This window comes from Muntiacus reevesi, chromosome 15, assembly GCF_963930625.1.
Source record: "Muntiacus reevesi chromosome 15, mMunRee1.1, whole genome shotgun sequence".
Classification (NCBI taxonomy): domain Eukaryota; kingdom Metazoa; phylum Chordata; class Mammalia; order Artiodactyla; family Cervidae; genus Muntiacus; species Muntiacus reevesi.
Window position 1 is genome coordinate 21,042,665 of NC_089263.1, and position 14,752 is coordinate 21,057,416.

The 14,752-nt window shown below is 39.8% G+C and overlaps 1 protein-coding gene and 1 non-coding gene across 3 annotated transcripts in view; one reads left to right on the plus strand and one right to left on the minus strand.

Annotated features, from left to right (window-relative positions):
* PDE8A (phosphodiesterase 8A) overlaps positions 1-14,752 on the plus strand; it is a 145,140-nt gene that overhangs the window by 6,177 nt on the left and 124,211 nt on the right. The gene's annotated exons all lie outside the window — the stretch shown is intronic.
* Positions 5,757-5,875, minus strand: LOC136147724 (U5 spliceosomal RNA). Its single transcript, XR_010659371.1, has one exon. It is a non-coding gene; the product is annotated as a U5 spliceosomal RNA (small nuclear RNA).

A 14,752-nucleotide genomic window follows, 5' to 3' on the forward strand; every position in this document is an offset into this window, starting at 1 on the left:
TGGTGTCATTTCCCTTCTGCAGATAAGGTGCCAGAATTTAGAAACTCACCCAGGACCAGACAGTTAAGCAGGGATGTAAATCCATTGTTCCTGGTGCTTATCTCCTGGCTGGTTGCTCTGATAACCAACCACCTGTCCCAGTGTTATAGCCACCATTCTCTGGCCTCCCACTCAGCTATGAGCATCGTGGGTCCACCTGGGCTTTAAGCAGGCATCCTGAATCTGTTACTAAAATTTCAAATCTTGATTTACTGGGGAGATTGGTTCCAGTCCTAGCTTAGGTTCCCATGTCTGCGGAAGTTGCAGCTGTATTTGGCCCTGTCCCGGGTAATGCCTCCAGTCAGGCATTCTGTGAGGCCCTCTGATCTCCCCTCTTAACTCTATAACGAGTCAGCAGGCATCCCTCCGGGCTGCTTTCTCCTCCCTTTCCTACTCAGGCTGCAGGTAACCTTCCTTAGCTAGGACCTCCGTAGGAGCCAGCCTGCAGGGCAACCCCTCACCCCTCCTTCTGCCCCCAGTTCCACACAAACACACCCTCCCTTGAGCTCTCGGTTGTACTCTCCTCTGCTCTTGGGACCTCCTGTATAGCTCTTGTGGGCTCAGATTTCTCTCCCAAGTCTGCTGCTTGATTATAGGCCTCTGGAGGGCAAGGGCTGTGTCCTGGTTTCAGTGCAGTTCCCAAAGCGTTTGGCACATTGAGTTTGGATAAATACACCAGTCTCTAAGGCTGAAAGGGCTTTTATTTCTATTCCATGGGTCTATCTCACCTGTTTAAATTTAACAGAAATTATTGGAGGTGTGTTATGCTTTAACAAAAAGCCAAAATACCCTGAAGCCAGTGATTAATCTGCAGGATGATTAGTAAAGCTTTTGCCTCTCATTTTGGCCATGTCAGGGTTGAGCAAACGTGCCTGGGTTCTGGCCCTCTGCTCTGCGTTTGTTCTGCTCTGTAAGATGAGTGCTGGAGTATCTTGTGAGAGAGCTGTTTTGACAAGTCTTGTACTGGAGTTTCTTTGCTACAGGCCTCATCTGCACAGATGGGAAGGCAAGCTCAGTTTTCCCCACACTTTCTGGATGGCCTCAAAGAACACCAGGACTTGCCTGGTGGCTAAAGAGTAAAGAGTCTGCCTGCAGTGCAGGAGACCCGGGTTCAGTCTCTGGGTCGGGCAGATCCCTGGAGAAGGGCATGGCAACCCACTCCAGCACCCTTGCCTGGAGAGCCCCCATGGACAGAGTGGGGATGGCCAGCTTTAATGCTCTGTGGGCTGAAAATTCACCCTCGACCTGTGGAGACCGTGCTCGTTGCCTGCTCAGCGCTCGTCTCCCGCCCGCGTCCTGCCCTTCAGTGTGGCACTGCTCCAGCCTTGTCCTCTGCTCCTGGGACAAGCGAAGGGCTGGAGGCCCGGGGCCGTTTCCATGGGGTCTTCACACGTTTGGGATTTACAGCAGCTCCCAAGTGAGGCGTGTTGGAAAGAAGAGAAGTGGGGGAGCCACAGGTGTCTGTGTTTAAAGCCAGCACCATGAGGTGCCAGCTGTGTGATATTCAGCACGTTCTGACCCATGTTTTCTCAAGCATGAAATGAGACTAGAATACTTGGATTTTGGTGAAGATCATTTAAAATAGTCTATGTGCATATGTTTTTTTAATTCCAAAGCGCCAGTACATGTAAGGATTGATCTTTTTCTTTCAGTTACCTTTCTCAAGGACAAACTTTGCTTAAATATATTTGCTTATATTTAATTTTTTTTTTTTTTTTTTTTTTTTTTTACTGTGCTGCACAGTGTGGGAGATCTTAGTTCCCTGACCAGGGACTGAACCCAAGCTGCCTACACTGGCAGTGTGGATTGGACTGCCAGGGAAACCCTCTTTCTGCTTATTTTTTAAAGCATATCTCTTCGTTTTAAAAATACATTTTTATCTTTCCCCTAATATTTTATTAGTTTGAAAAATTTCAAACATATAGCAAAGTTGAAAGAATTCTTACGTGTGTACCCACCACCGAGATTTTATAGGTAACACTTGCCTTTGTTTGCTTTATCATTTCTCTATCCACCCACAGTTTTATTTTTGGAGCCATTTCCAAGTAAGTTGCACACATCAATATACTTAACTCCTAAACACTTCACTATGCATATCACCTAGAGATCAAAATTTGTCTCTTTTTTTTTTGACAAACGTGTATGTCTGTGTAATGCAGAATCTCTGTCAGGATACAGAATATTACCGTCACCCTAGAAAGTTCTCTGTGCTCCTTCTCCATTCCTAACCTTACCCATCAACAACCACAGTTCTTATATTTTTTTCCATTATAAATTATTTTTGCCTATTCTAGGCTTCGTAGAGATAGAGTCTTGAATGTATTGTTTTGTCTAAGGCTTCACCATAGTATTTTTGAGATTCATCTGTCACATGAGTCAGTAGGTGGCTCTTTTTTGCTGAGTCGTATTCTGTTTTGTGACTAGATCACAGTTCACGTACTCATTCTCTTGTCAATGGATGCTAGGCCTGCATTTCATTTTCGGCTATTAAGAGTACAACTGCTATGAACATTTTGGTATATATTATTACGTGGGCATGTACTTTCATCTTTCTTAGGTTAATACCAAGAAGTAGAATTGCTGGGTCATAGGATAGCTATTATCTACTATGTTTAGCTTTCTAAGAAACTGCTTGACCTTTCTTCAGGGTTCCATAGTTTCACCTTACTGCCAACTGTGTATAAGGAAAGTTTGGTGGTCTGCATCCTTGCCCCAGTTTGGTGTTATCAGTCTTTTAATTTTGGCCATTCTGGTGGGTGTGTAGTGATATGTCCTTGTGATTTTGATTTTCATTTCCTTGATGGCTGATCATTTTGTGAATGTTTTCATATGTTGATTGTTTATGTAACTTCCCTTTTGAAGTTTTCATTTTAACAGTTTATTGAAAGGAAATATAAATGTGTCATCATGGTCTCTGGGTTCTGTTGTTCGGTCGCTAAGGCACCTCCGACTCTGGCATACCCCATGGGTTGTAGCCCTCCAGTCTCCTCTGTCCGTAGGATTTCCCAGGCAAGGATACTGGAGTGGGTTGCCATTTCCTTCTCCAAGGGATCTTCCCGTCCCAGGAATTGAACCCAGTGCTTCCTGCATTGGCAGGCGGATTCTTTACCGTTGAGCCACCAGAGAAGCCCAAATGAAAAACAGTCTCCTGTTTGCGCTAAATAAGTTACGCAAGAAAAGGGTGATAAATTAAACTAGATTAAAATAAAGAACTTCTCAACAAAAGAGAGTGAAAAGGAAGGAAACCATAAACTGAAAGATGATGTTTGCAACACTTAATACCAATGAAGGATTAGTATTCAGAATATATCTAGAACTCCTACAATAGATAAGAAAAAGATTAATTGAAAAATAAGGAAAGACTTGGACAAGGAGCTCATTAAAGAGGAAACCAAATGGCCATTAAATTTGTGAAAAGATGTCAGCCTCATTGGAGAAATGCAAATTAAAACCACAATGAAATAACATTTTGTACCTACCAAATGGGCAAATGTTTAAAAGCCTGACAATATTTTAACTTTTTATTTTGTTTTGAGGTATAACTGATTAACAATGTTGTGACAGTTTCAAGTGAAGAGTGAAGTGACCCAGCCCTACATGCACATATTTCCGTTCTCCCCCACATCTCCCTCCCATCCAGGCCACCACACAACACTGAGCAGAGTTCCATGTGCTATACAATAGGTCCTTGTTGACTGTCCATTTCAGACATATCCGTGTGTATGTGTCTGTCTCAAACTCCCCAGTTACCCCTTCCGCCTGTGCCTCCCCCCACCCTCACAACCATAAGTTTGTTCTCCAAGTCTCTGGTTCTCTGTTTTTTAAGTTTATTTGTATCATTTCTTTTTAGATTATACATGTAAGGGATGTCATAGGATATTTCTCCTTCACTGTCTGACTTATTTCACTCAGTATGACAGTCTCTAGATCCAATCCATGTTGGTGCAGATGGCATTATTCCATTCTTTTTAATGGCTGAGTAATACTCCATTGTTTATATGTACCACATCTTGTTTATCCATCCCTCTGTTGATAGCTGTTTAGGTTGCTTCCATGTCTTCTAAAAGCCTGACAGTATTTTTGAGGAATTCTTCAACAGTATAAGTAAAAGTGTAATTCAGTTCAACTGCTTGGAAAACCATTGTCATTACCAAGGAGAGCTAAATATGTGACCCTGTGACCTAGCAGTTTTAACCCTAAAAATACATGTGTACATATGCGTGCTGAGATATGTACAAGAATGTTCATTGGAGCATTGATTTATTGATAATAGCAACCTTTTTGATAAAACCCAAGTATCCCTTAGCAACATAATGGATGAATAAGTTGTACTATGCAAAAGAATGCTTTTCAACTTTGAAAATGAATGGCTTAACATGGAACTCCATGTTATGTGCCAGTCTGGGTGACAGTGGGGTTTGGGGGAGAATGGATAGACGTATATGTGTGGCTGAGTCCCTTTGCTGCTCACCTGAGACTATCACAACATTGTTAATTGGCTACACTCTAATAAAGAAGAAAAAGTTTAAAGTTCAGGGAAAACAAGCAAACAAATGAATGGCTTATAGCTACAGGTGTCAACATAGATCAGTCTCAAAACAATGTTGAAAGAAAACTTAGAGAAGAATTTATAAAGTGTGACCCTTTTAAAGATTAATAGCTAAGCAGTATATTATGTAGGAATGTGTGTGATATACACATGCATATAGATATTAAAACTATGAAGAAAAACCAAAGAAATAATTACTATAAAATTCAGTTAGGCAGAGAAAGTTTATTTTACAGACTGAAATGACTGGCAGGTTGATTTGAGTGCCTCTTACAGAAGATCTGGAGCCAAGCAGGAGGCCCTGCCCTCAGGACAGAAGTAGTCTTTTCTGGAAAGGTGGGGCCTTTGACCTGGAAGTGAGGGTGACGCCTGAGGGGTGGAGTGGGTGTTCAGGGAACAGGCGGGATCTTGGTCTGGACCCATCATCGGTACAGAGGGCGGAAGGCGGAAGGCGGGAGGGGTTTGGCCAGCGTTCAGAAGACCCAGGACTTGGGTGGGTAGAGAGTTGGCTGTTCCACAGACAGTGAGGAGTTGACTCGGGGGCAGGAGGAGAGGCTTGAAAGCCAGGTTGAGGCATTCAGAGGCCCCCTCTGAACCTCGGCATTTTCATTTTCAACATTGTAGTTGCAGGATGAATATATTTTATGAAGGTTTAGGAGGAAGATGCACTGGGTGGAGTGAGGAGAAGCTGGAGGTGGGACGTGACTCGGGGGGCTGTGGTGGTGGGTCAGGCGCAAGGTGTGACCAGGTATACGGACTCCGTGCAGTGGTTTGGGAAGGAAGGGAAGGCCCGCTGACAGGCTGGGGAGTGGACTGGGTTCAGGGAGTGAGGGGTGAGGTGGGTGACAGAATGGGGCCTACGGCTCAGGGCTGATAACATGCCTCCGTTTGTGCTGTGCTGTCCAGGGACTGGGTGCTGGTTTTTAAAAAATTGAAATATACTTGGTTTGCACTGTGGTGTTGATTTGCACTTTGTGTTGCTTTACACCGTTATTAGTTTCTGGGGTACAGCAAAGTGAATAAGTTTATATATATCCTTTTTCAATGTAGTTTATTACAAGTTAGTGGATATAGTTTCCTGTGCTATACAGTAGTAGGACCTTGTTTATTTTATATGTAGTGGTTTGTATCTGCTAATCCCGAACTCCTGATTTATCCCTCCGCTGTTTCCCCTTGGGTAACAAGAAGTTTGTTCTCTTTGACTGTGAATCTCAGAATTGTTTCTCTCCACGGAAATCTTCATTAAAAGGGGAAGGATTTATTTGATCTGAAGAGAAATCAGATTATACTGAGTGCAGTTTTTATCCATTATCTCATTTGATGCTCTCCAAACTCCTGTGAAGTAGAAAGGACAGAGTTTATTTTCCCTGTTGAAGACCTAAAAGAAGCAGAACTTTAAAGAGATCAAATGACTTGCCCAAGTTTGTGGTAACTTCTTTCAGCAACAGGTTCACTATAATAGCATAGGGTGGAAGCCAGAGGAAGGAGAGATTGGGGGGTTTTTTAGAAAAGCCTTTCTTGTCTCTTGGTTCTGGATTTATTTCATAAAAGTAAGTTTTTACATATATATTACCATATGTAAAATAGATAGCTAATAGGAAGGGACAGTATAACACAGGGAGCTCAACCCAGTGCTCTGTGACAGCAGGGGGGTGGCGGGGAGGCTCTGGAGGGAGAGGACGTATGGGTACTTGCAGCTGATGGGCGTTGTTGTACGGTGAAAACCAACACAGTGCGGTGAAGCAATTACCCTCCATTTAAAAATGAAATAGGAAACAAGAAACCCCGCAAACCAAAACAAAAAAAGTAAGCTTTTATTACTTTTTCTCATTACAAAAGTAATATCCTTTTTAGAAAACTTGAAAAAGGACACGGATCACTTAAATTGCATAATCAGGAGATAGCTACGCATAAAATTGTGGTATGTTTCCTTGCATTCATGTAGATTGCTTTAAAGAACTAATAAAAATATTTCTTAAAATAGTTTTATTCTTTATTTGTTCTTTATTAGTTCTAGGAAACATTTAGCTGTTATTCTTTGAATTGTCACTCTTCCATTTCCTCACTTCCCTTCTGCAACTTGCTCCAATCATGGGAGTTAGGCACATCTTCGTGCTGTATTTCTTTACTACTTGTACTTGCCCATCTCTGTGCTGTCATCTCTAAAGGTTTTTGAACTCTCTTAGCTCACTGATTCATTCCTCAGGGTCTACTTGGCTATCTAGCCCATTGAGTTTTGAAATGGGGCAGTTTCTGTGTTCAAGATTTATGGTGTGTGCTTTTTATAACTGCTAATTCATGATTTTCTTTTCTTTTTTGGTTAGAGCATACTCTGCTATCTTTTTGAGTATATTAATTACATATGCTTTAAAGTCCTATTCTGAATGCTGTTTATTTAAACATTTTTTGAGGTATAAATGCAGTTAGCAAAGTATATAGAATCTTAAAGAGTATGGCTTGATTGAATTGTACCCATATATGCTACATGTAATGACCACCCAGACCAGGAGAGAGTATTCCAGCACTCCAGAGGACTGCCTTGTGACTTTTGACGATTATTTAGTATTTCTAACATTTCATTAGACAATATCTCAAAGTTCTTGAAGGAATTTTGCAGTGAACACTTGTATACCTCAAACTCCTGTATTTTATGGTAGCATTTTACTCTACTTGCATATCATATATGTTCTTTACTGTACTTTATCATATATGCTCAGCCATCTGTTTGCATGGGTTCTACCTCTGGGGATTCAACCAATGAGGGTATGTGGGTATAATGGGGGAAATCCAGAAAGTTCCACAAAGCAAAACTTGAATTTGCCTTGTGGTAATGATTCACATAGCCTTTCCATTGTGTTTCCAGTAATTTATGTAACATTTACATAGTATTAGGTAGTATAAGTAATCTAGAAACCATTCAAAGTACAAGTATACAGGAGGATTCACTTAGGTTATGTGTAACTTCTGTGCCTCTCATATAAGGGACTTTTGCATCCATGGATTTGGTATCTGAGGGAGTCCTGAAAGCAGTGCCCTGCGGAAACCAAGAGACAGCTGTGTGTCAGTCTCTGTCATCTCTATCTCCTTTTCCTTTGATGCATTTTAAAGTAATTGCAGAGATCTATACTTTGCCTAAAATATTGCAACATGTATATCATTAATTAGAGTCCAGTATTTAGATTTTTCTTTTGAGATAAAATTTATATGCAGTCAAATGTGTAAACATTTATTGTGCATTTGCCGAGTTTTGACAGATGCATATATTTATCTGTGTAATTCAAACCTCAGTCAAGGTTAGATATTGTCTTTCCAGAAAGTTCACTCTTGCTCCTTCCCAGTCTCTTTTCCTGTCATCCCTGCAGCCACCTTTTCATTTTTTTTTTCCCACCATAGGTGAGCTTTGTCTGTTTGAGAATTTCACAATAAGTGGAATTATGTAGTATATACTCTTTTATATAAAATGTCTTTCACTTAGCATTATGTTTTTGAGATTCATCTGTTTCATGTATGAGTGAGTCATAGTACTGTGACTATTAACTTTTTTGTTTCTGTTTTCTTGGTTATGCTGGGTCTTTGTTGCTGTGCCCATGCTTTCCCTAGTTGCTGGGAGCCAGGGCTGCTCTTCGCTGTGGTGTGTGGGCTCACTGAGGAGACTTCTCTTGTTGTGAGCACAGGCTCTAGGTGTGTGGACTCAGCATTTGTAGCACACAGGCATAGATGCCCTGAGGCATGTGGAATCTTGCTGGATCAGGGATGGAACCCGTGTCCCCTGCATTGGCACACCAGGGAAGTCCCATGACTGTTGACTTTAAAGGCTCACGATCCACATTGTTAAATTGTCCTCCAGAAAGATGTGATCAAATTTTAATATCACAGGAGTATATGATAATAGTTCTTAGGCTTCCAACAATCTGTGCGAGAGTGATATTTTATATTGGTATTTTAGTTATAATTTATTTCATTTATGGTTACCTTTTTCTTTTCCAAGTGTGTTTTGAACACTTGAACTTTGCCTTCACTGAATTTATGTCTGTTGCCTATTTCTCTGGGTTTTAGAATTTAAAAAAATTTCATAAGAGCTTTCTAATATGTTTGGGAATTAAGTTTTGATTGCTCATGCTTATTGCATATCCTTTTCTCTAGTCTTTTTCTCCTTACTGAATATTTTATTAAAATTGTAAACATTTTATCTTTTTGTGAAATCTATACTCTTCCTTTTATGTTTTTTCCTATTTGCTTTATACAGCATCCTGTCTTATTACAGAGGCAGTATACAGAGTATGGAAAATTAGCTAGTGCCTCCACAACTAGAGATCACTTATTATGACATGTTAGTACATGTTCTTCCAGAGTCTTTATCTCCTCCTCCCTCTCTCCCTCCCCTGTCTCCCTGTCTTCCCCCCATCTATCTGTGAATATAATTACATTTTTCCACTGAAATTAGGTTACACAGTACATAATGGTTTTTTAAAAAATCATGAAGTATACATAACATTTACCAGTTTATCACTTTTAAGTGTACAGTTGAGTGACATTAAGTACATTCACATTTTTCTTCAGTCTCCACCACCAGTCAACCTCTAGAACCCTTTCATCTTCCAAAGTTAAAACTTCAGACGTTAAACTCCTCATTTCCTCCTCCTCCCCAGCCTCTGACAACCACCATTCCCTTTGGACTACCCTAGGTCCCTCATGTAAGTGGAACCATAGAGTACTTATACTTTGTCACTGGCTGATTTCACATAATACAGTGTCTTCAGGGTTCATCCATGTGCTAACATGTATCAGACTTTCATTTCTAGGGCTGAATAATATCCCATCATATGCACGCACCACATTTAGTTTATCTGTTCATCCATTGATGAACACTTGGATTGCTTCCGCCTCTGTGTTATTGTGAATAATGCTGCATACACACATAGGTATACCTATCTGTGAATTCCTGCTTTCAATTCTTTTGGGGAATGAACTTGATGGATCTTACAGTAATTCTGTTTCTAATTTTTGAGGAACCACCATAAGTACATACTGTTTGGCAATGGACTTTGCAGCCAGTAATCTGCATATTTCCATTTCAGTTATTTGTTTTATCTAATAGCTATATCATACCATACCAGTATTCCGGTGACTCCAGAAACGTCTCCTGCATCGCATCTGCTCTTTGTGACCCTTCCGTTGCTTCTAAACTGGCCTACCCGCCCCCACCTTTTATATTACACTGAGTTGTTGAAGAGACCTGACCACTTATTTGGTCCCGATTTGTGGATTAATCTTACTGGTTCCTTGTGGTGTCATTTCCTTTTCCTCTCTATCTGCAGTATTTCCTATAAATTGGAAATCACATCCAACATGAATTAAAGTTAGATGTTTTGGGTTAGGCTATATCATTGGTGAGTCACAAATCACATCAGAAAATACATGATGTCTGATTGGCCCACCATTACAGATGCTCAGATTGACTACTGGGTTAGGGTGTTGACCATCTGATTACTCCACTAGAACTTTTAGATTCTCCTCATATGACTAGAAGGTGACCTTGCGGCCCTTGGCATAATATAAATGGATGTGTGTGTTTACAGTGTATCTATCTGTCTATTTGGCTGTGCCCCAGGGCATGTGTGACCTTAGTTCCCCAACCCCAGCCTGCTCCTTCTCTGGTGAAGTATGGAGTCTTAACCAGTGGACCCCCAGGGAAGTCCCTACAAATGTTTAATTCACCATAAGCTGTTCACCTAAGCTTTCTCTTTCTCCCTCCCGCCCTTCCTTTATAGCACCACTTGATAATCCTTATCTAAAGTAACAGTTCTCCCTAGTATTAGGAAATGATGTTTCCTAATTCATTTTACTTTTCTCCATGCAGTAGTTAGTGTTCTTCTGTAAAGTAGAAATTTCTTCAACTATTAGGCCTATCACTACTATAAGATATAGTTCCTATTGGAAAGGTAGTATAAGTGCTTGATTTTTCGCTTTAACAGTTTTAACAGTAAGGAGTTGGTGCCTCAAATAGTAATGAATGTGTTGGGTTTTAAAATATTACTTTTAGGGCTTTCCTGGTGGACATAACTCTCCAAAATAGTCATTATTCCAGCAGCTTTTTATGTGGATGATTATTTTTTTTTTTACCAGTTGATTTATACTCTCAGCTTTATCATATCTTTGCACTGTCTATTTTTGATTATCTAGCCTAACTTGCGCTGTTACAGCACTGACTTCATTTTTATAGCTTTATATGTTTTAATAGTGTCTGATAAGGTTAATCCTTTTTCTCATTATGCCCCATTAAAGAAAACTTCCTTAACCCATTCTTCTGTATCCTTCCATGTCAATTTTAGAATGATTTTGTTCTGCTCTCAAATTTGGGGAGTGAACTTGATGGATCATATAGTAATGCTGTATGTAATTCTCAAATTTGGGGGAGATTTTGTTTGTATTGGAGTTAATGAGTGCAAGTCACGGAGTCATGTCTGATTCTTTGCGACACCATGGATTGTAGCCCACCAGGCTCCTCTGTCCATGGATTTTTTCAGGCAAGAATAATGGAATTGTTTGCCATTGCCTTCTCCAGGGGATCTTCCTAACCCAGGGATCGAACCCAGGTCTCCTGCATTGTAGGCAGACTCTTTTACCATCTGAGCCAACAGGGAAGCCTGTATTGAAGTTAAATCCACTGTAATTTGGGAAAAATTGGTAGCTTTATAGGATTCTTCTGTCATAAGTATGAATTTATTATTCACTTCTCTTTAAATATTTTCATATGGGTCTCATTCCTTTTTATTAATAGGATAATTCTGTTGTAGCCAGAATCTTCATTATATCTATTTCAATTAGATGAAATATATTGATGATACCTAATTTAGTAAGCAATCGTGTAGTTTCTCAGTTGATTGTCTTTTTTTGTAGTTGTGAAATATATGAATTTTAACTGTATAGTGTCTTGGGTTTTTGAGGTAAATGTTCATGTTATTAACTGACTGATGGTTTTGGGTTTTCCTTTCCAAAAGTAATACTTCATCTCTTGTTTCCTTAGTGGCTTGGCATTTCAGAACTTTGTTAAATAATAATGATGTTAATGTGCATTTTTGTTTTATTCTGATGTTAATAGCAACATGTCTCGTTCTTCACCCTGAGGTGTGATATTTGCTTTTGGTTTTAAGACAATATGCTTCAAGATATTTGTACATAATATATTAGTAACTCTTTGCATTCTTTTTTCTTATGCATGCATAGAAAATTTTAAATTTAAAAAATTGTTTTTTGCTATTTTTTTTTTAAATTGAAGTATAGTTGATTTAATCTTCCCCGGTGGCTCAGACTGTAAAGAATCTACCTGCAATGCAGGAGACTGGGTTTGATCCCTGGGTCGGGAGGCTCCCCTGGAGAAGGGAATGGCAATCCACTCCAGTATTCTTGCCTGGAGAATTCCATGGACAGAGTAGTCTGGTGGTCTACAGTATAGTCCATGGGGTCACAAAGAGTCAGACACAACTGAACAACTAACACACACACACACACACACACACACACACACACACAGCTGATTTATAGTGTTTCAGGTGTACACCAAAGTGATTCAGATATATATATATATGTATATATATAGCCTTTCCAAATTTTTTTACATTATAGAGTATTATGGGATATTGCATATAGTTCTCTATGCTATACAGTAGGTCCTCGTTTATAATTTTATATATAGTAGTGTGTATCCATTGAATCAATTTTTAAATGTAAATTTTAATCAGGTACTTTGTACAGTTTTATATCCTGATTTTTAAATTTAATAATAAATTGCAACTGTAGTAGATCCTTGGTTATCTTTTTTTTTTTTTTTTTTTTAAAGATCCGTGGTATCTGCAGGAGATTGATTCCAGGACGCTAGTGGATACCAAAATCCGTGGATGCTCTAGTCCCTTGTATAAGATAGTACAGTACAGTGGGCCCTGTCTATCTGTGGGTCTCTACATGTGGGTACAGAGAGCTAACTGTATTTTCCCATGTCATTAAAATTTATTCAAAACATAATTTACATGACAGTGCTGTGCTGTCATGTCCATCTTAAGTTTTTGTGCATATTTGCGATCATTTTATTAGGGCTTATTTTTAGATGGAGTTCTGTTATTTTTGAGTCTTGATTTAAGAACAGTTATGCTACAGCAAGTTTTAAGACCTTTTGGGCAGTCTATAATGAAAAAACATTATTTTTTTGTAAAATTTTTATTTATGAACTTGGCCAGATAAATTACATTTACGTATCGAAATCTTTCATTCTGTTAGAATTTTATTACTTAGTGAAGATGTTTAACTTTACCCTTCCCAAGTTTCCATTTTATGGAGGAGGAAATGGCATAGTGTACTGTTGTCTAGCGGTTTGATTATATCAGAAGCAAAAAAGAAATCAAACACTTGAAATTTCTAATATCATTTGGGTATCAGAATTTGGATATTGTTAGTGGAGTTGCTTGATTATTGCGGAATGGTTCTGTTTTCATTTTAATGTCATGTACAGATACCTGTCTCTTTCTTTTAATTTTTAAATTGAAGGATAATTGCTTTACAGATACCTGTGTCTTTATTCTCTGTTTGTAACTCATACGTTTGGACTTTGAATTGGCATTCAGGGAACCTACAGTATTTATGTAGTCATTCACTACATACTTGACCAGTTCTCTTTACTACCCTAACATTTGTAGGTAAAAGCAGGAGGTTTTTGTTTCTTTTTCTTCCTGAAGCACTGAAGTCATGTCTTTTTGTTATTCTAGCATTAAGAAATAGTCTTTATTCCTTTTCCGGTAAGCGGCCTGAGCTGACCCCTAAAAAATGGTGCGCTATTCACTCGACCCAGAAAACCCCACAAAATCATGCAAATCAAGAGGTTCAAATCTTCGTGTTCACTTTAAGAATACTCGTGAAACTGCCCAGACCATAAAGGGTATGCATATTCGAAAAGCCACCAAGTATCTGAAAGATGTCACTTTAACGAAGCAGTGTGTGCCATTCCGTCGTTACAATGGTGGAGTTGGTAGGTGTGCACAGGCCAAAGAGTGGGGCTGGACGCAGGGTCGGTGTCCCAAAAAGAGTGCTGAATTTTTACTACACATGCTCAAAAATGCAGAGAGTAATGCTAAGCTTAAGGGCTTAGATGTAGATTCTCTGGTCATTGAGCACATCCAAGTGAACAAAGCCCCCAAGATGCGGCGTAGGACTTATAGAGCTCACGGTCGGATCAACCCCTACATGAGCTCTCCCTGCCACATTGAGATGATCCTTACTGAAAAAGAACAGATTGTTCCTAAACCAGAGGAGGAGGTTGCACAGAAGAAAAAGATATCCCAGAAGAAACTGAAGAAACAAAAACTCATGGCCCGGGAATAAATGCCGCAGAAAATAAATGCAAATAAAAGTAAAAAAATAAAAAAAAGAAATAGTCTTTAAAAGCCAGAGATTCCAAGTGAGGTGAGCTGCAGTGAAGCCTTACCTGGGATGAAAGTGTGCATGAGGTTTGGTCAGCCTGGCAGTGAGTCGAGCAGTGTCATCAGAGGCTCAGAACACTCTTATGGGGACACTTGCTAGGGGACATGTGAGCCAACATACACTCATTTTTAATACTCAAAAAAATTAGTCAGTACTTCTGTGAGACTCTGATCTCTACAGTGAGATTAGTTTTCAGAGGCTGATTTGGAAGTGTTTTAGAGGTCTTCTGGTCTCACTTCTCCCCGGTGTAGGAATTCTTGCCACAACTTTCCATCTCCACGAAGAACTCTGGTTTGGTGAGTTGGCATGATAGTCCGTGATTCTTTATTGGACCACGAGGTATTGGATCATAACAAAGTCTGCCTGCCTTCATTCAGGCCACATTTACGTAGAGCTCCCTGCGCACCAGGCTCTGTAGTAGGCATTTGTAGGTAACACGAGACGAGTGCTTGTAGCCCCCCACTTTAGGGTACACATGTCAGGGAACGTGCTTGCCTCTGTGTCTTCCCAACCCTTGATTCGCCAATGCTTGTCCAGAAATCTGAACATACCCCTTGCAGTGATAACAGTCAAAGAGGAGAGGGAACTGGTGTCAGACTTGGCTTTGCATTCTGATGTTGGTACTCACCTGCGACCAGCTGTGTCATTTGTCTGTGAGCCACAGTTCCTCATATATGAAACAAGTGTTGGAGA